We start from the raw sequence: 25,465 nt of genomic DNA on the forward strand, positions 1-25,465 counted from the left end.
GGATGTGTGGTGTTGACAATACTCCAGACTCCTCTATTCACATCTATTTTCAACAATTTCATAACAAAAAGAATGGACTCCAGTGTCCAGTGCAGAGCCTATCACAAAAGGAACTCAACTGAACTAAGCATTCGTCATCACCTCCTTTTCTCTTCTAGAGCGAGAACATTTGTGACATATTCATTGGAAATGCCACTAGAGAAGAGGGAATAGAATCACAAAATCATAGAATTCACAGCATTGGTCAATTTAGAGTTGATGAAGTTTACTTGAAAGAACTTCATAAAGGTGAGACGTGAATTATTGGGTTAAGTGAAGAGACAGACAGCTGAATATCCTGTTTCTTTTAGGGTTTCAATATTTAACTCAATCTATTTGGGCCAGGAGGGCAGCAATCATGTTTTATATCAATGCTTCCTAATTTTTTTGGAATTGAGCTCTATCGTTGTTTATTTGTTATGTAGTTCCCTTCTCTAAGAATAACCATTTGTGAAGCCTATTACAGGTTCTCAGAGAATTAAACATATTTGTTTTGAATATTTGCAGTTTCTTTTAGGCATCTTGAAAATCACGAAACCAAGATTAGGACTCTCTATTTTATTACTTTGAGACATTTAAAAATTTCTGTACCGAGGATAAAAAACTAATTCTGTTCTACTGGATTATCACTCCAATTCTCTCTTGCTTTCCAATGCAAATGTATTTATAAGCCACTAGGTATTTACTTCTAGACTCTAGGCTTTCCTAGGGAGATCACTGAAATAAAATGATCCCTGATTTTCCTGTCATTAAAAGCCTCTCTTCACAAACCACAAGCCTAAAGGGAGTGACATCAACTAAAGAGAAACATGTGCTACAGAGGGAGCTTTGGCTCTTGTTCTGGTCATTTAGACAAGATTTAATGCCACCACTGATTTACACCATGTATTATAGTGAAGGTAGTAATTGCTACATTACATTTTATAGTATCTCTAGTACCTCTGAAAGACGTTATTTTTAAAACACAACTGTACACTAATAAGACATTAGGACATTCTTGTTTTTGTTGTACATTACTTTTTACAGAGTATTCTTTTTTAGCAAAATGCAATCATTTTATCCAGAGTTTTAATAATCCAAATTCTTTTTTTTTTGCTGGGGAAGATTTGCCTCGAGCTAACATCCACTGCCAATCTTCTTCTTTTTGTGTGTGAGCCGCCACCACACACCACAGCCTGGCCACCAAGAGACGAGTGGTGTAGGTCCACTCCCAGGAACCAAACCTGGACCGCTGAAGCGGAGCATGCTGAACTTGACCACTAGGCCACAGGGGCTGGCCCCTAAATTCTTCCACAAAATTATTTCACAGACTGACTAAAATTTTATGTTGTAAATATGGTTTGATCCTGGTATGTACCAAGTGCTTTGTATGCCATAGTAAAGTCAGAAATTAGTAAGACATGATCCCTATTCTCAAGGAGCTTACAGTCTCTGTGTAAGTACAGAATAGCACCCTTAGTTACATCATAATGTGATAATAACAGTAAGTGCAGTGTGCTATAGAATGAATGGGAACACCAGAAAGAATTATGCATTGATCACAGACATCTTATGAGGGTTTATTGATAGGAGTGAGCTATAAGAGAGGGGATGTGAAGAATATTCCTGAAACACAGAAGGGCATACTCAAAGGTGCAGAAGGAATAGTGTGGCCATTTGAGGAATGACACGTAGCTCAGTTTGCTGGAGCCTAGAGCGTGATGTAGACGTGCCATTAGGTAAGCTTAGACAGTTAAGAGGGACCCAGATCTTAAAGGTCAGAACTTGATCCTCAGGGTATTGGGAACCATTAAAGGGTTTTGTAGCAGACACATCTCATGCACCACTGCAGACCCATTTGGACAGACCTGTCTCTGGAGCCCCCAGCAATTTTTTTCCCCACCCGGCTGCTACTCCAGAGACCAGCTCTGCCTAGGCTCAGAACAACTCTATGCAGGGATACACAAACATTCCCAGTTTCCAGCCTTCACTGAGTGCTTCCAGCCTCACACACCAGGGCTTCCCCATTGCAGCTGAAGCACGACACTTCACAGGACCTGCTTGGTCCCTCTGCATGTGCAGCCAAGGAACGTGGGGACGTTTAGGCCCTTCTTTAAAGGAAAAGAGTCCAAATGGATGGGCCATTCCATATATCATATTCCATATATCTAAATATGCTCGATATTAAGAATTGCAAATCAATCTAACACGCTGTTAAATAAAATTTGATCCATCATCTTACCTTAATAGCAATCTAAAAGGCCACTTTGAAATTAAAATTTCAGAATCTTGGTAATTTCATGTATTTATCAGTGATCTATTGTTTTCATAACAAATTACTCCAAAATTTAGCAGCTTAACACAACAAACATTTATTATCTCACAGAGATGAGAAATTCAGAAGCAGCTTAGCAGGGCAGTTCTGGCATAGGGCCTCTCGTGAGGCTGTAGTCAAGGTGTCAGTAGAGCTGCATCATCTGAACGCTTGGCTGGGGCTAGGGGATCCACTCCCAAGATGGCTCACTCTCTTGGCTGTTAGTGAAAACTCAATTCCTTGCTGGTTTTTGGCAAGAGGACTCAGTTCCTTGCCATAAAGCTGACTCCATAAGGCTACTTGAGTGTTCTTACCACGTAGAAGCTGGCTTCTCCCAGAGAAAATGACCCAAGAAAAGGAGCAAGGAGGAAGCTACAATGTATTGGTCTTAGAATCCACACACCCTTGCTTCTACCATATTCTATTGATAGAATTGAGTCACTAAATCCAAGCCACTTTGAAGGAAAGGAGAATTAGGCTTTACCTTTTGAATGGAGAAATATCAATAAATTAGTGGATATTTGAATTTTGAACTACCATAGCCTCAAAATATGGGAGATAGCCACATGCAAAAGAATGAAACTGGACCTCTATCTTATACCATACACAAAAATTAACTCAAAATGGATTAAAGACTTAAATGTAAGACCTGAAACCATAAAACTTCTAGAAGAAAACATAGGGGGTAAGCCCCTTGACATCAGTCTTGGTGATGATTTTTTGAATTTGACACCAAAAGCACAGGCAACAAGAGCAAAAATAAACAAGTGGGACTACATCCAACTAAAAAGCTTCTGCACAGCAAAAAAAAAACACCAAAAAAACAAAACCATCAACAAAATGAAAAGGCAACCTACCAAATGGGAGAAAATATTTGCAAATCATATATCTGATAAGGAGTTAATATTCAATATGTACAAAGACATAATCCAATTAAAAATTGGGCAGAGGATCTGAACAGACATTTTTCCAAAGACATGCAGATGGCAAACAGGCACATGAAAAGCTGTAACGTCACTAATCATCAGGGAATGCAGATCAAAACCACAATGAGATATCACCTCACACCTGTTAGGATGGCTATCATCAAAAAAACAAGAAATAACAAGTGTTGGTGAGGATATGGAGAAAAGGGAACACTTGTGCACTGTTGATGGGAATGTAAACTGGTGTGGCCACTGTGGAAAAGTGTGGAGGTTCCTCAAAAAATTAAAAATAGAAATACCATATAATCCAGCAATTTCACGTCTGGGTATATATTCAAAAGAAATCAAAACACTAACTCAAAAAGATATATGCCTTCCCATGTTTATTGAAGCATTATTTACAATGCCAAGACAGGGAGGAAACCTAAGTGTCCATTGATGGATGAATGGATAAAGAAAACATAGTGTGTATATATATATATATATATATATATATATATATACACTATGGAATATTACTCAGCCATAAAAAAGAAGGAACTCTTGCCATTGTGACAGCACAGATGGACCTTGAGGGAATTATGCTAAGTGAAATAAGTTAGACAGAGAAAAACAAACACCATATGATCTCACTTATATGTAGAATCTAAAAACAAAAAACAAAAAATTCAAAAATACAGAGAACAGATTAGTGGTTTCCAGAGGTGGGGGGCTAAGCGGGGGGGCAAAACAGGTGAGAGTGGTAAACAGATACAAACTTCTAGTTATACAATAAATAAATCCTGAGGATGTAATGTACAGCATGGTGCCATATTAACAATACTATATTGCATATTTGAAAGTTGCTAAGAGAGTGAATCTTAAAAGTTCTAATCACAAGAAAAAAATTTGTAACTATGTGATGTGATGGATATTAATTAGACCTATTGTGGTGATCGTTTTGCAATATATACAAATATCAAATCATTATGTTGTACTTGAAACTAATATAAGGTTATATATCAATTATATCTCAATTTAAAAAAAGTGCAAGGGACTAGCAATAATTTGAAGAAAAAAAAAACATGGGAGAGTTTGTTCATGGTTATGAGTCCACTCCCATTCCTTCTTTACCATTGGCTTGGTTCTGTACCATGAATGGCTTCATATGTACCTATATGAACACCCAAATCACACATTCGACCTTGGTTCACACACTCCACTGACAGCTGCTTCTTGACCAGTTCTAAGGCTTAGAGGTGCAGACACTTTCTGTGGTCTGTCCTAGAAGGAGAGACAAAGGGAAAAGCCCTGTGCAAGTCTTAGAAGAATTCTTGGAGCCATTGGGGCAGAGAGTTCCAGGGTTCCAGAAACTTGGAGTGTGATCTAAAAAGGTTGGCATGCATTCTGAGTGGTCAAGTATCCCAGGTTCCATAGACTTCTCAACTTGTAGGTGAAGGTGCAACCAGGGAAGATGCAAATGGTGTAGAACCCTATAATGTGCAGGGCCCCGACAAGGGCCCCTTATGCTGTAACTAAGAGCAGTACTGGGACAAACTTTGACCAATGGAATACTGGAAGTAGAAGACAAATCCTCCTGCTTTCATTCCCCTGGAAGAATGGCCTTAAAAACGCACAATGCGTAAAGCCACTGAAAGCCATGAAGTTAAGCAGACAGCTGCTCTTGATACCAAGTCATAGCCAACCTTTGCTCGCACATTGGCTCTCCTTTCTTCCACCACCTCACTCTGCTTCCCTCACTAGAGCTCGCCTGCAGTTGCATTCCCTGATAATGTTATAGCAGATTATTTCTTGCCTCAGGCTCTGTTTTCTGAGGCCACAAGCTAAAACAAGTTTTAAGGAGAGGAATAACATCATCAGATTTTTTTTCCTAATGGGTAGATGCATTCTTTCATCCATTTGACAAATATTTCCTCAGTACCTTATAAGATAATGGCAACGTACAAAGTTCTGAGGATAAATAAACAAGACAGGAATGGTCCTGTCTTCGTAAAGCATATAAGATGGAGTGGCAGAGATGTTAACTGGTAGTTATGATAGAATGTCGTGTGCGCTGCTGTGGAAAAGTGCAAGGCTCTACTGGAAAGCACAAGAAGGATACCTAACCCATTCTTCTAGGCTGATGGCAAGTTTCCCAGAGGGAAGAAGTGCTCTTGGTTGTAAAGCCTGGTAATCAATGACTGTGTTCTTCCATTAGCCACATTCATTCCCTCCTCCTTTTCCATTTATATTTACCATTTGTTATATCTTCCATTGTGCCAAGCTCTCTATCTCTCATATTGTTTCTTTGATCCAAAATATTTTTGTGCCACCCTGAACCCCCACTGACTAGTTTCAATTCCTTTCTTTGGTCTCTAGAATGCTGACAGAAGATCCTAGAAAAATGGACAGAGGCCATACCATAGAGGAATTTGCGCACTAATGTAAGGTGTTTGGACTTTATCCAGAAGAGTGAATGAAATTGTAAGGTTAGACTGGCTGTTTAGAAAGAGTATTCTGGCTGTAGTATAGTGGCTGGAATGTAGAGAGGTAAGCTGGAGGCAGAGAATGCAGCTGGGAGCCTGTAGCAACAGGCCAGGTGAGAGAGGATTTTGGCAACAAGGAATTGAGAATTGGAGACATTTAAGAAATATTTTGATAGTACAAATAGTAGGAATAGGTGAAATAAAGGAAGGGAAGCAAAGGGCTAAGGAAAAGTTAATGGTTATATCCAGTTTGTACCTTAGGATGTTGGGCAATTTAATGTGGTTTGCATGGCCAGATAAAATATTTTTGTTTGCTAAATACAGTAATGCTAACCGAGGTAGGGAGAAAGAATAAATTTCTGAGAAAATTTCTGACAGGAGTTGGTATAATCTCCATCACTGTTCTAAGAAGTAAAGATCCCTAGGAATTGACTTGAGGTTAGAAAATTTGGAGAGTTTTGGGTTCTAATCACTCATTTCTCTGAGTTTTAGTCAACTGAGGACAAAAAAGAGCCAACAGAAGATTAAAATATGGCTTCTGATTAGTTTATGGAATAGTACAGTATAGTACACTAATTCCAAAAGTAGAGGCTCTCTAAGGAAAGCAGCTAAGGCCTGAAGCCAAAAAATGGGGCTTCTTATCCAATTTTTCACTCCCTGGACATTTTCCCCACTTGTCTCAAGTGTACACCTTAGAACCCAGTTGTGTGGAATTAGATCTACAGAGAAAATACTTACCCTTCCAGCGGCAAGGAAAAGGCATCCTATTGCTGCTAGGACCAACAGAGAGAAAACAGACAGACACACACATACTCAACCATAAGCAGATTTTTACTATAGAAATATCACTATAGTTGTGATGCGATAACACTTTGTAGGAAAAAAAAAGACTGGAAGCTGAGAGAGTTTGTGTGGCAGACAAGATGGTGTTCAGACTGAAATTGACAGTAGGGACAGAGAGTATTAGAAAGAGTTGTTCAGGGCAGGATTGGCAGGACTCGAGGTGTCGTTTAGAGGAAAGAGACATGTCAACTATAGTGCCAAGACTGGGTTATGGATGGGGTGTCATTCATTGAGAAAAGTAACACAAGAGGAGCTGTTTGGGACTGAAAGATAGAAAGAAGTCAGTTAGTTCCTATGGGACGTGTTGCATTTAAGGTGCCTAGGGGACAGCCAAATGAAGATTTCCAGGTAACAGATGATGTGTGATTGTGAAGATGTGTATATGTGTGTGAAAGTGTGTGTATAGTCTGGATGGTGTGAATCTGGAAGTCAGGCTAGGAATGCATAGTCAAGAGCTGCATCTAGGAGCACAGCAGACACTGCAGAATAGTTGAACCAAACAGCATACTGAACTCTATTTCTCCATGAACTGCCTCTGCTATAGAAGCTGTTCAAGCTACAACTTGATTTCCTGCCCCACAATAAAGGTATGAAGGAGCATGTTCCAGTTATGGCCAGTAAGGCATAAGCAAAATCCGAATGTGCCTCCTCTTCCCTTTCCTCCCTTACAGTGTCCAGAGTTTGGGCCTGAAGCTTGAACACTGAAATGTGCTCTTAAGGACAACATACTAGATGCTAAAGATGCAGAGCAGAAAGAAAGAGAAACATTGAAAAGGGGCATCATCCCTGCCATGTATCCCTCCTAGATTTTATACTACATCATAATAATGGTAATATCAACAACAATAGCACACTCCTTTTACTTAAGCCTCTGTAGCAGAGGCGTGTATGTGTCAGGAAAGCATTAGTGACTGATATAGAGAACCATTAGAAAGAGATAGCGATTGAAGCCCTAGGAGTAAAGGAGATTATCCAGAAGAGTTATAGAGTAAGATAAGAAGAGGACCTAAGGCAGAATCCTGTAAGAACTAATATTTAAGAAAGAAGAGTCTAAAAGAAATATTGTTAAGAACTAAACAGAAGTAGGAAGAAGATAGTAGAATGTGGCACTACTGAATCCCAGGGAAGAGAGGATTATATGGAGTGGAGAGAGTTCCACAATTAGCAGTCTTGGTGACCTTGGAAAGAGCAGTTTCAGCGAAATATAGGCAGTGGAAGCCATTTCACAGTAGTAAGGAGTGAGCAAATAGTGAAAAAATGGAAAAAAAGAATGCACACACCTCTTTCAAAGGTTTTTCTGTGAAGGGGAAAAGGAAGTCAATAGCTATTGGGCAATATGGGCTTGTTGAGGATTTTAAAAACTGCCATTGTTGTCAGTAGTGGCACTGCGTATGGTTTATTTGAGAGTATTTCAGGGCTAATGGAAAGGATTACAAGCAGATGAGACACTTTTTCTATTAGGAAACAAAGGGTGGGCACTGATGTTGCTTTGTTCTAAGATGCCACAGGAAATTGAAGATGATTTCCCTTTCTCTAAGACATAAGAGGTGAGGACATCTGAAAATAATAATGAGAAAGTTGGAGGTGTAAAAAGTATAAAAAATTGAATTTTGAAAGAGAGTCTTGAAGAAAAAGCCACTAAGAAAAGGAAGGTGAATGCGTGCAGTTGAGAAGCTGATTAAGATTGGAGAACACAAAATGGTAACAGCAACTATCCATATGGTTACAACGTTCTCTCCATCAGTAAGTACTCACTATCCTGAATATAGAGAAGAGATGATTGGACTCTTCTGAGCTGAGTTCTGCAGTGCTGGCTGCAAGAACAATGGGGCAATTATGTTTAGAATATTGCAGGCAAGAAGTAGTTGATGGGATGAACTGCACTGTAGTATCTGGCTTGAAGAGAAAGGACTGCGGTGAGGGACGTGGCTGATAATAGAAAGAAGTTGAGCAATGATGCTCCATGATTTACAACGGGTTGAAAGGATAGACGCAGTGGGATTAAAGCAAGTGAAAGCAGAGAATGTATAGAAGTATGATCAGGTAGTAGGATACTTTCATGTATGCAATACTACTTAGTATTTAAAAAAGGGAAAGAAAAAATCTCCATAGCAGTACTGAAGTAGGCTATGGTTGTCCAGGGGTGGGGCAGACCTCTACGCTACTTTCTATTTACAATCAATTGAAAATTTGTTACACAATTTTTCTTAACTAGCTACAATTGAGAATATTTGAGCTATATCTGGGCTTTTCTGCGTCTGCATACATAAACCGTAAAGGAAACAATTTCCCTGAAGTATTCAGTTACTAATTTACTGATTGTATTTCACAGTTTTTTGGGGCTTTTTTTAGGTACCTAATTTTTGATTAAATGATTGTTTCTCAAATTGACTTGTGGATGTGCTCAGGTTCACATTAACCATTCACAAACAATCAACTTTTGGCTTTGTATAACCTTGAAATAGCTTGTTCGGCACCCTGTAGACAAAACTGCCTGATGATTTTTGACTTGGATGTTTTATTGCCAAAGAAGGACAGCCACAGAGAGCTCTCTCCCCAGCCTTGGGTTTCCCCCAACACTCTCTTCTAATCACTGGTAAGCATAGTCAAATAGAAAAGTGACTGGAACCCAGCAAGACTGTTACTCCTTCTATCCAACCAAGTTTGCCTGAGAGTAATCGCTGTTCTGACAACTGCTATGGTTTTCCTTTACCCCCTACAGTGACCTCTAGCATCTAATTTCTCCAGCATTACCAAAATGTATTAACTTTCAATGAGAAAATCATTGATTTGTGAACACAAAGCCAATCTAAGCTTGTTTGAAAGCCAGGCAGTAGGGCAGCCTTCATTTTCACTTATTACACACCCAGCATTTTATCAATGCAGCCACATCAGGACATACAAATTATGTGTCAAGGAGGAAGAGCCACAGGATGTGCCTTTCTGGGATTTTTTTTTTTTTTTAATTTCCATTGCTTTGGAAATTCACAGATTGAAAGTAACCAACATGTGTGCATCCCACATGCAAAAACTCAGTCGCTCTTGCCACAAAGAAGCTAAAGGGATTGGTGCTGATGCTGGTTAGTTACATTTAGGCAAACAATTCAATAAACATTTGTTGAGAATCTAAACCCACTTTTGAAGGTTTCATTCATTTCCTGAGGGTTTTAGATTACGTCTCCAACAGGTTTAAGTTTCAGGCATCAAACATTCCAAATTTCACCATAAATAGTGTTGAATTGGCAAATGCTTCAGTGTCTTATCAGATACAGAGAGCCTAAACTGCAGATACTAATTATTAGCTTTTTTAAGTACTTGTATTACACAGAAAATGCCCACACTTTGTCAGCAAAGTGTTATCTACAATTTTGTATGTCAGAGAAATTCATCTACATTTCCACTTTCATCAGATTTTTAAGTATTCTTAAGGGAGAACAAATTTAAAATAGTTTAATTATATGTCTGATCTGGTGGTTAGAAAATTCTCTTTTAGTAAGCGTGTTATTGAGCTTCCATTTTACTGCTTCTCACTGGTGCTGTTTTACCACTTTGCTATATTACCTGCTTAGTAGCCATGCCAGGGAATGTGTAACTTCTTCATCTCAAGTTAATCAAAAGAAATTATTTAGCCCGTTTATTAAAATTTATTTTAAAAAACACAACCTGGTTTTATAAAAGCAACTTATAGGGGGCCAGCTCGGTGATGCAAGTGGTTAAGTGCGCGCGCTCCGCCGCGTTGGCCGGGGGTTCACCAGTTCGGACCCCGGGCACGCACTGACGCACCGCTTGTTAAGCCATGCTGTGGCGGCGTCCCACATAAAGTGGAGGAAGATGGGCATGGATGTTAGCCCAGGGCCAGTCTTCCTCAGCAAAAAAAGAAGAGGATTGGCATAGGATGTTAGCTCAGGGCTGGTCTTCCTCACAAAAAGAAAAAAAAAAAAAAACTTATAAGAAAGACTATGGAGTTTCCATATTTAAGACCATATCATAGTTGTTCACTGATTTTCATTCTAAATGATCTGAGACAGCATTTTTGCAGCGTCAAAGGATGGCATCAAATAAGTCAACACTTTTATTTGAGAGTAAAAAAAAATTTTTGTTATCAAAGGGGATTCACCATATTATATGCACTTGAATTAGCAGGTTGTTTTAAGGTGCTTCTGTTTAATTCCCGTAAGAATATAACCCCATTTTACTTTTATAGAGATTGGTACTCTCTAAAATCCTCATTTGGTGAAAATCTAAAAAGAAAAGTAGTGAAAATGGAAAATCTCTATCAACTTAAATGGAGGAAACAACTCCCCCTCCTCCCAGTCCCTTTGTTTGAGTCACTTTGCAGGGCAGACAGCTAAAGCCCTGCCCATTCCCTCCGCGCCTTCCGGTGTCAGCACGCCTGGGAGAGCCACAGAGCTCTCCAGCAACAGCCTCCCAATTCCAGGAACAATTACATCCCTCTCCAGGTCTGCAAGAGGGCTGAAAGGGCTCTAAGGTCTCCAGCTCACGAGTGTGCTGAATCCACAAGGCTTCCATCTGTGGCACTTGTGGCTCAGCTCGCTCTTTGTTTATCAATTGCCCATTTAAAGATGCAAAATAGAAGACAACATGATACAAACAAACTAATACAAGTGAATTAGCCAGTTTGCCTAAAATCTATCCCCAGGAAAATGCGCATGAGTGAAATAACCTACACAGACTGATTGATTGTTTTTAACCTTACATCATTAGAGTACACTACGTTAGCAATGAATATGAATTGGAATTGTCACTGTAGTGCATTAAGAAACTTTTAAATTGTGTGTTATGCCAGTGTTTTGATGCATCTCTTAAGGAAGCACATACCACGTGAAAATACTCTCACTACTCAGAGAATAAAAGGGGTATATTCCCAATTTTGTCATTTGGCAGAAAAATGAAACATTTTTCTTCTCTTCTTGAATAGCAAGGAAAACAAACATTTTTTTCAGAACAAAGCAAGTAAAGACCCTTGTGAATCCTGGTTCTGCTTTTAGAAAAGAGCTTGCAAGAATCAGACATCAGATATTTTGAGTGACTCTACAGTATTATGATAACCATATGAACTTTACATTTTTACCCAGTTTTTTTAAAAGCATTAATAAACATAATATACTTTTTTGGTGGGGTGCATGTTTTTCAGAAATGTGCTTCATATAAAAGCATGTTATCTGCAATGTTCTATACACATTAACTAAATGAGACAGAGTTTAATCTTTAGTGGAGTTTTATTTGATCACAATTACTGTTTATAAATAACTAGTGTAGTTTTTATATTTTATTATATAAAAACCATGTATTTCAGGAAGACATGCAGAAATGTTTTTACTTAATATACTCATACTCCAATACCTATCTCCTTTTAAACTTGCTGTAATATTTTTCCAAGAGAGCAAGCATTCTCCTCCCCACCTCTCACTCCATAAAAGAGCAAAGGTTTTTCCCCAACCATCTCCCATCCCACTGTCATACAGTAGAACCTTGAGTGATGCAATGAGTTCCTTCCTTACCGAAAGCAATCTATGATATCACTGACGTCCCTAAAGAAACAGTAGAAAAGAGTCTTAAAAAGATGGAGCTCCTAAATATTTAATCCTAATTGCTGCACTAGGGTAAAGCAATTAGCGAATTTATTAGTCAGGGTTCAATCTACGTCTATTTTTAAAGATAAATCTTTGGGAAAGTGTAGCTTACATATTCATTGCAGAGGTCAGGGTGTGGAAGTGGTGGCTAAACAAGGTTTCTTCCGTGAATTGCAAGGCTGTGAAATTCTGAAAACACCTGCAGAGATGAGATGCATTTTCATTTTTAGAGCTACTAATGACTTTGATCAAATTGGTGAATTTTAATGAAAACAAATAGTTTACATCAATAACAAAAGCATGAATAGAATTATCATTCATGAACATCCTTATTATTCTTTTGTAATTTAGACACATTAATGATTTAACCTTTATAGTTTATGTTTTATTGTCCTAATATCTTATGACTCAAAAATATTATTGTCCTTTAATAAATCAAATGAAAGGGCTATTTTATTGTCCACTAACATTTAATGCTAACATTATTTTTTGGTAAATATATCATTCTAATAAACTGTTAAATATAAATATAAGATATAAATATATACAGTCTTTTCAGTATAGCAGATGCAAATAAGTTAATGCCTCTCACTGCATCTTTTTCACAAAAATAGGATCGAGAGGTCTATCTACTGAAATGACAGCATCATGCTACTAGGAAATTTAACCTCTAGACATGTAAGTATAGACCATGGCAATTATATGTGGACAGACAACATGTGTATAACAACAGAGAGATTATTTAAACTACACAGCTTTCAAATGTTTTTCTCATAGTTTTCATTGTCCTAGAATCACAACTATTATAACTGCACATGGACCTGAAGATAATGGGCTGTCCACATTGATCTAAGAAAAATTTTACTCGAGATGTCTGTTATAGCCCCATGGAGGTAAGGAGTTTCCCTTTGAAAATAGTTTCTTTAGCAACTGACACTGCAGCTGCAATCAAAGGAGTTTCCTACTGGCTCTGCCAAAGAGGAGGGTGCAAGCTGAATCAAAAAGTGAGGGAAAAGCATGAGGGAAGGATGGTAAACATGAAGAAGGTTGCTACAGAATCAGGAGCTCATGCTCCTGGGAGGCAACACTGCTGTAGACAACAGGTGTCTCTTGCCCAAGACCCAACGTAGTAAATGGAGGCTGAAGCTCGTGGACTCAGAATCATGCACTGTTGAAATAAATTGTGCTTTTCAAAATAGGTAGATATACTTTAAAGGATGATTTATTTTGTGAAAAATAAACATTAAATTGAAAAATAATTGTTAAGTTATGCAATTTATTTTTCTTTCTCAATAAAATTAAGCTTTTTAAAAGGAGTATTCTTATGAGCCTCTTGACAGATAAACGAAATTGCATTTTACTGAAAAACTTAGAAAACCTGAGATTTACTCCTCACTGAATCATTTAAATTGCAGGAGACAAAATAAAATGATTCATTTTCAAGTGTTTGGGACAGATAGCTGAAAGCTCTACTAAACATAAAAAAATATAATATATTTGAATTATATTAACTGTCAAGGGAGTGGTGTCTGGAATTTTCATATGTTAAATATGAGTTTAATTTGAGCATTTCCATTTTTCCAATTTAGGTTGAGATAAGTGCTCTTATGACAACTTATGTTAATGAAGCTAAACCCCAAAGAGTTTATTCAATGAACCGAGAAGCAGTGAACATCTCCATGAGGGAGATGATGTCATAAGCGACATTGATTGCTATTGCTTTCTATGGTGTCTGGAATTTTACTGATTATTTGTCTAAGTGCATAATAATTTTTAACATTCTTGAATTATTTATTATATGAATGTTGACTTCGACAGATACCTATTATGAGATATTGCATAGAATTTCACAGCAATACTCTGCGATCACATTGGAAATTGATATATATATGCTGACCTACACAGCTTCTAATACATTATCTCTTGTTGCCTCCAAACCTTCCATTTCTATTAGCAATATAACACACTCTGAGGCCATAAAAGCCGTGACAGCTGCACAGCGGAGAGTCAGCCTGTGTCAACACTGACTTTACAGTCAAGGCCGGCTGCAGGGACTCTAGATCCCAAAGTCAGAGCTGTCCTTATGCCCAGGGCAAGGGACCAACTTGATAATAAAAGTAAACCACTTGATTTTCCCAAGCAATAATGTAACAATATTTTATATAATATTAAATTAATAGTATTTTGATATAATATTAATAATGGTATGTGTATAATATTATGTGGAAGACATTCAGTATATACGAATTTAGGATTTTACAGTTGGAAAGAACCTTAAAGTTCACCTAATCTAACTCTGCAGTAATTCTCCCATTTTATTTTATTCTTTTTACTTATTTAATGTTTTTGTGAGGAAGACCAGCCCTGAGCTAACATCCAATGCCAATCCTCCTCTTTTTGCCGAGGAAGATTGGCCCTGGGCTAACATCTGTGCCCATCGTCCTCTACTCGCATGGCTCAACAAGCGGTGCGTCAGTCTGCGCCTGGGATTCAAATCTGTGAACTCTGGGCCAACCAAGTGGAGCGCGTGAACTTAAACACTATACCACCAGGCCGGGCCCTCCAATTTTATTTTTAACAATATAAGAAAACAATTGTCTTAAAGTAGAAGGGATTGTAATATCTTCAGGATGACTTTAGGGCATAAAAACGGGATATTTGATATTTTAGACAAGCAAGTGATATGCAGAGAGAGGCACTTAAATCTATTGGTATTCATTGCTTTAATTTTATTTTGCATCCATATTTACTCTCCACTTTATCCTACAAGCTTTCAACTTTTCCCTGATAAATAAATCTATTTTGGGTCAGAAAGGAGACCATAATTTCTATTAGGAGAGAAAATGGATTAGAGGCAGGGAAACAATTTTCAACAAGGTTTCTTCTTTTTTACTTTAGCTTCTAAAAAAATAGTTCTTCTTTGTTACTGTGCTTTTCCTCTATGGAATAGTAATCCTTAGCCACTTACAGGTTTGAGGGGTAGGTGAAACCAAGGCCCCCTTCCAAGAAAAAAGCCAGCAGCTGGTGTTCCTGGAGGCTGGGTGATGGTGATTTAGGCGTCTTGTTTGGATGAGCCCAGTGAATCCTGACCGCTCCCACAGGTGCCCTGGGGCTCACAGAGCTTTCCTCTCTGCCTTGGTTTCTCTGAGAGCCACTCTTATGTGCTATTCCTGTCGGTACCGAGAACCTGCGCTTGGGGAGTTTGGCCTCCCTGTTTGTTCGGGCAGAACTAACAAAAGCAAGACCATTTTGTAGATTTGGACAATTTTTAGACATCTAGCTGTGGATACTTGAGCTTGAGCTGTCAAACCAAATGTGTGTGCTTGCTTTGCACAGTGCCAATAAACACTGCTTCTCCAAATTGTCATTAAGGCACCAGGATTTTCTAGTGAACTGTATTCGTCTTAAAATATGGATAGTTTATCTTTTGAGAGCTGATGGCTGTTTTTATTTAGTAAAAATCATTTCCTTTGTTCCATTTCTTTCTGTCACATTATTCAAGGTAATAAATACTCTATGGCAGAAACTGTTCCTAAGGGAAGCCTGTTTAAACCCACTTGGGGGAACGCTGAACTTTATATATTCAAAAGCTCTCTATCACCCAAGATTGTGCTGTCTTGGCTGATTTCTGTGATTTATATATTTCTTCATATCTGAAAAAGGTGCTAGCAAAAGTCTACTTGAGAGCATGTCACATTTCATGTATTGGGAAATTTGAGCATTTTGCCAAACTTTGATATGTTTTTTAAATATCAGACTTAACAAAATATAAGTTTTCCCAGGCAGGATGAAAAGATGAAAATGTACAATTTCACACTTTCCAAATTCCCTTAGTTAGCAGCTTTTCTGGTCGTTAACCATTCCTTGCTGACCTTTATGCTTTTACCTTGAGTATAAATACACAGCGAACTGAAAAATCCATGATTTCCACAAAATACACTAACTGCACACATAGGAGTGAAGAATTCACGGATCATTATAGGGTACTTTTCCTTCACATCCCGTGTGAGTTGGTACTTTTGATTAAGAAGTAGTGAGCAACATATTTTAAAAATTAAAAGAAATACAAAACCTAGCTCTTGGCTGTGATAATGGGATCATCAACCAATTAAAAGAATAAACAAATGCATTTTTTATAGGAATATAAAGATTAAAACTAAAAACAAATAAATGTCATTGAATAATATCCACTCTCTTAAGCAATCGCTTACTATCTCCCTCAGCCTTGTTTTCATAAAGCTTTTTCTTCCTTTCTTTTTTATTGAGGTAACACTGGTTTATAACATTATATAAATTTCAGATACACATTATTATATTTTGACTTCTGTATAGACTGTGATGTGCTCACCACCAAAAGTCTGGCTGCCATCCGTCACCGTACACTTGTGCCCCTTTACCACTTTGCCACCCCCCTTCTTCCCCTCTGGTAACCACCAATCTGTTCTCTGTGTCTATGTGTTTGCTTACATTCCACATGTGAGTGAAATCATATAGTATTTGTCTTTCTCTGTCTGACTTATTTCACTTAGCTAATGCCCTCAAGGTCCATCCATGTTGTCACAAATGGCAAGATTTTATCTTTTTTATGGCTGAGTAGTATTCCACTGTATATATATACTACATCTTCTTGATCCATTCATCCATTTATGGGCACTTAGGTGGTTTCTGAGTCTTGGCTATTGTGGATAATGCTGCAATGAACATAGGGGTGCATATGTCTTTTTGACTTAGTGTTTTCATGTTCTTTGGATAAATACCCAGCAGTGGAATAGCTGGATCATATGGTAGTTCTATTCTTAATTTTTTGAGGAATCTCCTTACTGTTTTCCATAGTGGCTGCACCAGTTTGCACTCCCACTAGCAGTGTACCAGTGTTCCCCTTTCTCTACATTCTCTCCAACATTTGTTATTTCTTGTCTTTTTAGTAAAAGCCATTATGACAGGTGTGAGGTGGCATTTTATTGTGGTTTTGATTTGCATTTCCCTAATGATTAGTGATGTTGAACTTCTTTTCATTTACCTGTTGGCCGTCTGTGTATCTTCTTTGGAAAAATGTCTGTTTAGATCCTCTGCACTTGTTTTTTTGCTGAGGAAGATTCTCCCTGAGCTAGCATCTGTTGGCAATCTTCCTCTCTCTTTTTTTTCCCTCCCCAAAGCCCTAATACATAGTTGTATATTCTGGTTGTGAGTCCTTCTATTTCTTCTATGTGAGCCACTGTCACAGCATGGTTATTGACAGATTGGTGGTGTGGTTCCGCACCTGGGAACCGGACCAGGGCCACCGAAGCAGAACACACTAAACTTTAACCACTAGGCTGTCAGGGCTGGCTCTTTAATTCATTTTGAGTTAATTTTTGCATATGATGTAAGATAGTGGTCTACTTTCATTCTTTTGCACGTGGCTATCCAGTTTTACCAAAACTATGTATTAAGAGACTTTCCTTTCTCCATTGTATGTTCTTGGCTACTTTATTGAAAACTAGCAATTCTGTTCCATTGGTCTGTGTGTTTGTTTCTGTGCTAATACCATACTGTTTTGATTACTATAGCTTTGTCATATACTGTGAAATCAGGGAGTGTGATATCTCCAGCTTTGTTCTTTTTTCTCAAAATTTCTTTGGCTCTTAGGGGTCTTTTGTTCTACATAAATTTAAGATTCTTTGTTCTATATCCATGAAAACTGTCAGTGGATTCTGATAAGGATTGCATTGATCTATAGATTGCTTTAGGGAATATGGACATTTTAACTATGTTAATTCTTCCAATTCATGAGCATGGAACATCTTTCTATTTCTTTGTGTCTTCTTTAAATTTTTTCAACAATATCTTGTAGTTTTTGGTGTACAGGTCTTTCACCTTCTTGGCAAAATTTATTCGTAGGTATTTTATTCTTTTTGTTGCAATTGTAAATGGGATTGTATTCTTAACTTCTCTTTCTGCTAGTTCACTGTAAGAGTATAGAAGCACAACTGATTTTAGTATGTTGATTTTGTACCCTGCAACTTTACTGTATTTGTTAATTATTCCTAATAGTTTTTTCTTGAATTCTTTAGTGTTTTCTCTATGAAAAAATAATGTCCTTTGCAAATAGTGACAGTTTTACTTCTTCCTTTCCAATTTGGATCCCACGTATTTCTTTTTCTTGCCTAATTGCTCTGGCTAGAACTTCCAATACTATGTTGAAAAAAAGTGGCAAGAGTGGGCATCTTTGTCTTGTTCTTGTACTTGAAAGGATAACTTTCAGTTTTTCACCATAGAGTATGGTGTTAGCTGTGGGTTTGTCTTATATGGCCCTTATTGTGCTGAAGTAATTTCCTTTTATACCCATTATATTTAGAGTTTTTATCACAAATTGATGCTGTATCTTGTCAAATGCTTTCTCTGCATCTACTGAGATGATCATGTGATTTTTATTCTTCATTTTGTTAATGTGGTGTATCACATTGATTGATTTGCAGATATTGAACCATCCTTGAATCCCTGGAATAAATCCCACTTGATCATGGTGTGATCTTTTTAATGTATTGTTGTATTCAATCTGCTAATATTATGTTAAGAAAGTTTGCATCTATGTTCATCAGAGATAATGGCCTGTAATTTTTTTGTGTGTGTTTTCCTTGTCTAGTTTGGTATCAGGGTACAATTGGCCTTGTAAAATGAGTTAGGAAGCACTCTATCCTCTTCAATTTTTTGGAAGAGTTCAAGAAGGATAGTCATTAAATTTTCTTTGAGTGTTTGGTGGAATTCACCAGAGAAGCTGTCTGGTCCTAGACTTTTGTTTTTTGAGAGGTTTTTGATTACTGTTTAAATCTCTTTACTAGTGATCGATCTATTCAGATTCTCTATTTCTTCTCAGTTCAGTTTTGGAAGTTTGTAAGATTCTAAGACTTCATCCGTTTCTTCTAGATTATCCAATCTGTTGGCGGATAGCTTTTCATAGTATTGTCTTATAATCCTTTGTATTTCTGAGATACCCATTGTAATTTCCCCTCTTTCATTTCTGATTTTATTTATTTGAGTCTTATCTCTTTTTTCTTGATGAGTCTAGCCAAGGGTTTGTCAATTTTGTTTATCTTTTCAAAGAACCAGCTCTTAGTTTCATTGATCATTTCTATGTCTTTTTGGTCTTTATTTCATTTATTTCCACTCTGATTTTTATTATTTCCTTCCTTCTACTGACTATGGGCTTTGTTTGTTCTTCTTTTTCTAGTTCTTCTAGATGTAGTGTTAGATTGTTTATTTGAGATTTTTCTTGTGTTTTGAGGTAGGCCTGTATTGCTATATACTTCCATCTTAGTATCACTTTTGCTGCATACCATAGATTTGCACTTATGCATATCCATAGATTCTGGTATGTTGTGCTATTTTCATTTGTATACAGGTATTTTTTATTTCTCTTCTTATTTCTTTCTTGATCCAGTAGCTGTTCAGTAGTATGTTGTTTAGTTTCTGCATATTTGTGACTTTTCCTGCTTTTATAGTTGATTTATAGTTTCATATCATTTTGGTTGGAAAAAATGCTTGATATGATTTCAATCTTCTTAAATTTATTGAGACGTGTTTTGTTTCCCAAAATATGGTCTATCTTTGAGAATGTTCCACGTGCACTTGAGAAGAATGTGTATTCTGCTACCTTTGGATGGAATATTCTATATACATCTATTCAGTCCACTTGATCTAATGTTAAGGCCGATGTTTCCTTATTGACTTTCTGTTGGGATGATCTATCCATTGATGTAAGTTGGGTATTAAAGTCCCCTACTATTATTGTGTTGTCATTTTGTCTGTTTAGGTCTGTTAATAGTTGCTCTATATACTTTGTTGCTCCTATGTTAGATGCATATATATTAATAAATGTTGTGTCTTCTTGATGGATTGTCCCCTTTATCATTACATGATGTCCATCTTTGTCTCTTTTTATCTTTTTTGGCTTGAAATCTATTTCGTCTGATGTAAGGATGACAACACCTGCTTCCTTTTTTGCCATTTTCTTGGGGTATCATCTTCCATCCCTTCACTCTGAGCCTGTGTTTGTGTTTAGAACTGAGACGTTTTTCCTGGGGACAGCATATTGTTGAGTTTTTCTTTTTTTTTTTATTTGAGGAAGCTAATATCTGCTGCCAGTCTTCCTCCTTTTTTCTCCCCAAAGCCCCAGGAGATAGTTGTATGTCATAGTTGTACATCATTTTAGTTGCTCTATACTGGATGTCTCTCCAGCATGGCTTGATGAGTGGTGTGCAGGTCTGTGCCCAGAATCCGAACTGGCGAACACAGGGCCACTGAAGTGGATTGCACAAACCCAACTGCTACCACCGGCCCAGCCTCAGGGTCTTGTTTTTTAATCCATCTAGCTACTCTGTGTCTTTTTATCAGTGAATTCAATCCATTTATAGTTAGGGTGATTATTTATATATGAGGATTTAATACTGCCATTTTATCTTTTGTTTTCTGATTGTTCTATACTTCCATTGTTTTTCTTCCTTGTGTTTCTGTCTACCATTTCAATTTGGTGGTTTTCTGTGATGTGTTTCTCAGTTTCTTCTTTTTTTATATTTCATGACTGCTCTGACTTTTTGTTTTGTGGTTACCATGAGGTTTGTACAAAAGATCTCATAGATGAGATAGTCCTTTCTCTGCTGGTAGCATCTTATCTCCATTTGCCTATGCAGGTTCCCTCCTTTTCCTCTTCCTCTTCTGTGTGTTTTGTTGTCACAAATTATCCCTTTTTGTATTGTGAATTTATGACTAAATTGAAGTGGTTATAGTTATTTTTAATGCTTTCTTTCCCTTTAATATTTGTGTTTTAATTAAGTGTTATACTAACCTATTCTGATATAGAGTTTCAATATTCTGATTCTATCTGTCTATTTATCATCTTGCTTAAAACTTTGTTTATCTTTGCCTTTTTATTTCCAGTAGGAGAACTCTTTTCAAAATGTCTTGTAAGGCAGGGCTAGCGGCCATGAACTCTCTCAGGTTTTGTTTGTCTGGAAAAGCTTTTATTTCTCCTTCATATTTGAAAGATAACTGATGGTTAGTGTATTCTTTACTGACAGTTTTTGTCTTTCGATATTTTGAATACATCATTCCACTTTCTCTTGGCCTGTAGAGATTTTACTGAGAAATCTGTTGATTGTCTAATGGGGCTCCTTTTGTAGGTTATTATGTTTTTCTCTCTGCCTGCCCTTAATATTCCTTCTTTGACATTGACTTTTTACAATTTTAATATAATATCCCTTGGAGAAGGGTTTTTTGTGTTGAGATAATTAGGCGTTTTATTAGCTTCATGTACACATATATCCAGTTCCTTCCCTAGGTTTGAGAAGTCTTAGCTATTATTTCTTTAAATAAGTCTCTGCTTCCTTCTTCCTCTGGGTTGCCCTTTATCCTTATGTTGCTTTTCCTAGTTGAGTCAGATATTTCTCCATATTTTTTAAATCTTAGTTTTCTCTCCTCTTCCATGTAAATCATTTCTAGATTTCTATCTTGGAGCTTGCTAATTCTCCCTTCCATAAGGTCTGCTCTATTTCCAGTGCTTTCTGCTTTATCCTTTATCTTATTTATAGAGTTCATCACTTCCAGAATTTCTGTCTGGTTCTTTGTTAGAGTTTCAAACTCTTTAGTAAAGTACTCCTTCTGTTCATTAATTTTATTCCTGAGCTCATTGAACTGTCTTTCTGAGTTTTCTTGTAGCTTATTGAGTTTCTTCATGTCAGCTATCTTGAATTCTCTATCAGTTAGAGAGCAATCTTCTGTGACTTCAAGTTTAGTTTCTGGAGAGTTGTCAGTTTCTTTTTGTGATACTGTGTTACAGTAGTTTTTCATGGTGCTTGGTGAGTTGTTCCTCTGCCAGTGCATTTGTATGAGCAAACACCTTTTTATTTAGACAAGGCTTTGTTTACTTTGACTCTGAGCTACTTCTGATTGTATCTGAGAGCCTCAGCTTTCCACCTTCCACTGCCCCTGTCAGAGGTGTTGGCAGTGACATCATGCTGCTTGTGGCCCTGAGGTTACTGATGCCTTGTTGCTCACAGTGTCACTGCAGTGGTGAGCATTGCCACTGGGGTCACCGAGCTGGTGAGCACCTCTGTTGCTTTTGGGGTCACCTGAGTCGTGGGTTCCTTCACTGTGATGGGGGGGAGGAGTATGGTGGAGCAGGAGTCGGGGTCGTGGGCACCTCTACCGCATCTGGATTTGTTGGGTCTATAGGTGTTGCTGCCATAGGTGGGGGAGGGTGGAGTTGTGGGCACCACTGCAAATGGGAGGGACTGGGGTTGTGGGTTCTGCTGTTGCTATTACCAGGCTCTTTGTGGCCTCAGCCACTGCTGCTGTACACACCAACTGCTCTGCTGCTCCCACCTTTTCTAGGGGTTCTGGCAGCACCGCTGCTGGGTGGCCCAGGATTGTGGGCACCACTGCCACTGCCACAGGGGTAGGGTACTTGGGTCACTGGTGCTGTTGAGGCTCCTGGATCCTCTGGTCTGGGGAACTGGCATGGTTCCTGGAATCTCAAGTCACGGGCACCACCGCCACTGCTGGGGGAGGGGGTGGGCTGAGTTGTGAGTACCACTGTAGTACCTGGAGCCTGTGGTCTTTGGTGCTGGTGCGATTCCCAGAACCTCAGGTCACAGGCACTGCCATTGCTCCTGGGGGTACTGGTGTCTTGGATACAGCCCCCCTTGCTGGGAGGGCTAGGGTCAGATGCACCACCACCAGGGAAGGGAGTGGGGCTGGGTTGCAGGTACCATTACAATTTCTGGAGCCTCTAGTCACATGCACCACAGCAGGTCCTGGAGCCTAGAGGACCATGGGCTGCCTCAGTTCCTGGGGCCTCCGTTTGAGGGCATTACTGCAATCCTTGGACCCTCTGGTTTCAGGCACAGCTGCAGTTCGTTGAGCCTTTGGTCTTGGGAGCTGCCACAGCTGCTGCCTTGGTTCTACCACCTCCATGAGATCCAATCCACCCACCTGCAGATGTATAGATGTATGGATCTCTCAGGCTTTCTGGTGTGCCATGCAGGCAATCCTTTGTTGGTCTATGGATATGCCACTGGTTGTAACTTAGAGGGGAGAGACAAAGGAAGAAACTCATACCACCATGACGCTCATGTCCATTTTCACAAAGCTTTGAAAATCACAAGGATGAGATCAAGCATAGAAGAGTGACCAGTACTAAAAGCAAAGCTCAGGATCAAGGATCTTCCAACCACCTGCAAATGTAGAATGATCTTAATCCATTTTACAATGTGAATGTGAAACTGTTATTTGTGGCAGAGAAGTTTATATCAATTTAGGATTTTATAGTTGGAAAGAACCTTCGAGGTCACCTAATCTGACTAGTAATTCTCCAACTCTATGCAATCATATAGAATAGGCAAAATATTGCACTCTCTAGATTAACAGAATATATCATGTTATGCTTGAATTCATTACTTATTCAAAAATTATCTTTAAAGCTCAACATAATGGCTCTAATTCTTTATTAAGGTAGATTAAATATTTCTGAAATTCTGGAACAACAAAATTGATTGTTTGGTCAAAAATGAGATGTCCTATTCAATTGGAGGAATGAATAAGTACAGCTACCAAAGAAAATAACTAAAAACAACTAAATAGGGGCCAGCCTGGTGGCGTAGTGTTTAAGTTTGCACATTCTGCTTCGGCGGCCCAGGGTGCGCCAGTTTGGATCCTGGATGTGGACCTACTCACCTCTTATCAAGCCACCTTGAGGCAGCATCTCATATAGAAGAGCTAAAGCCCTACAACTATGATACACAACTATGTACTGGGGATTTGGGGAGGAAAAAAAAGAAGAAAAAGGAGAGATTGGTAACAGATGTTAGCACAGGGCCAATCTTACTCAAACAAATAAATAAGGTGAAATCTTTTTAGCTTAAACATATAATAAAAATTAAATAATTTTACAGTACGGTACTTACATACATATACACAGATAAATGGTTAATGGAACAGTAAAGAAAATACAGAAATAGGTTTCATAGAATGTAATATACCTGAAAGGAGGCATTAAAAATCAAAATTTATTACAGGAAAATCACTTCAATAATTGAGGTCAATGATATAACTATCTGGGATAAAAAATATAACTATCTCATACACAGAATAAAATTACAAATGGATTAATGAATTTAAAATTAAATTATTATTCTAGTTACAATTGCTGTGTAACAAATCACCTCTAAAACTGGAGGCATAAACTTCCCCAAGATTTGGGACCTCATTGGGAAGACTGGACAGCTCATTGACTGGGAGCTGGAATCATCTGGAGGTCTCTATCCACATGTCTGGCTCTTGACTGGGAACCCAGCTGGGGCTCTCTGTTGACCCCTCTGTGTGGCCTCTCCATATAGCTTGGGTTTCCTCACAGCATGCCAGCCTCAGGGTAGTTAGGCTTCCTACACGGAGACTCAGAGCTAAAAATCAAATGGTCAGCAGATAAGGCATAATCTCCATCGACTTCTGCGACCTAGTCTCAGAAATCACATAGCTCCATTTCTGCCATTCTCTTCTACTTTGAAGTAGTCACAAGCCTGCCCAAATTCAACAGGAAGGGATATAAATTCCCACTGTTTGATGAGAATGTGGCAAAATCATATTGTAGAGAGCATAAGGGATGGGAGGTATTATTGTGGTCATCTTTAGAAATTACAATCTGAAACAATATCAATAGTAAAAGAGAAAGTGGAAATGGAAACAGACACTTGTCAAACTTTTGGAGTGTTAAGAACAGTAGAAAAGCTAAAGCTAAGTATAAACATATTCTAGGATCCATTAATTCTGCTGCCAGGAATATACTCAATAGAAATGCATTCACCAAAAGATATGCCAAAGACTGTTCCTAGAAACTCTATTCATAATAGTCCAAAATTAGTTATTCCTTTAGAGAAATAGCTTCTGGATTGATGCTAGGTCCTCGCGAAGACTGAACACTTGTCCACAGAATACCAAATATGTGAAAACCGTGCTGCCCACATTGAACTGGGAGTTGTCTGATCCATTAAGCTGCAAGGTTGGTCATGTGTAGGCACAATCCAACACAGTAGAAATAGTATATATGGGATGTGTGCTGTGTGCGTCTGAAAGTTATTGGCACGTGTAGGTGGCTCAGATTCCCATGATATGTACTCCCACTGCATTGCTGCCACCTTTCAACCCACATCTATGGCCTCATGAGAGTTCCCTATGACGAGAGAGAGAAAAAAATGACTGTTTACAAATATCTTCACAATAGAAGCTGGTACCAGCTTAACGTGGTATGCTGCTGACTTATATCCCAATTCAGGG

Source organism: Ceratotherium simum, chromosome 25, assembly GCF_057802395.1.
Source record: "Ceratotherium simum simum isolate JZ-2026a chromosome 25, ASM5780239v1, whole genome shotgun sequence".
In the NCBI taxonomy this organism is placed as follows: Eukaryota; Metazoa; Chordata; class Mammalia; order Perissodactyla; family Rhinocerotidae; genus Ceratotherium; species Ceratotherium simum.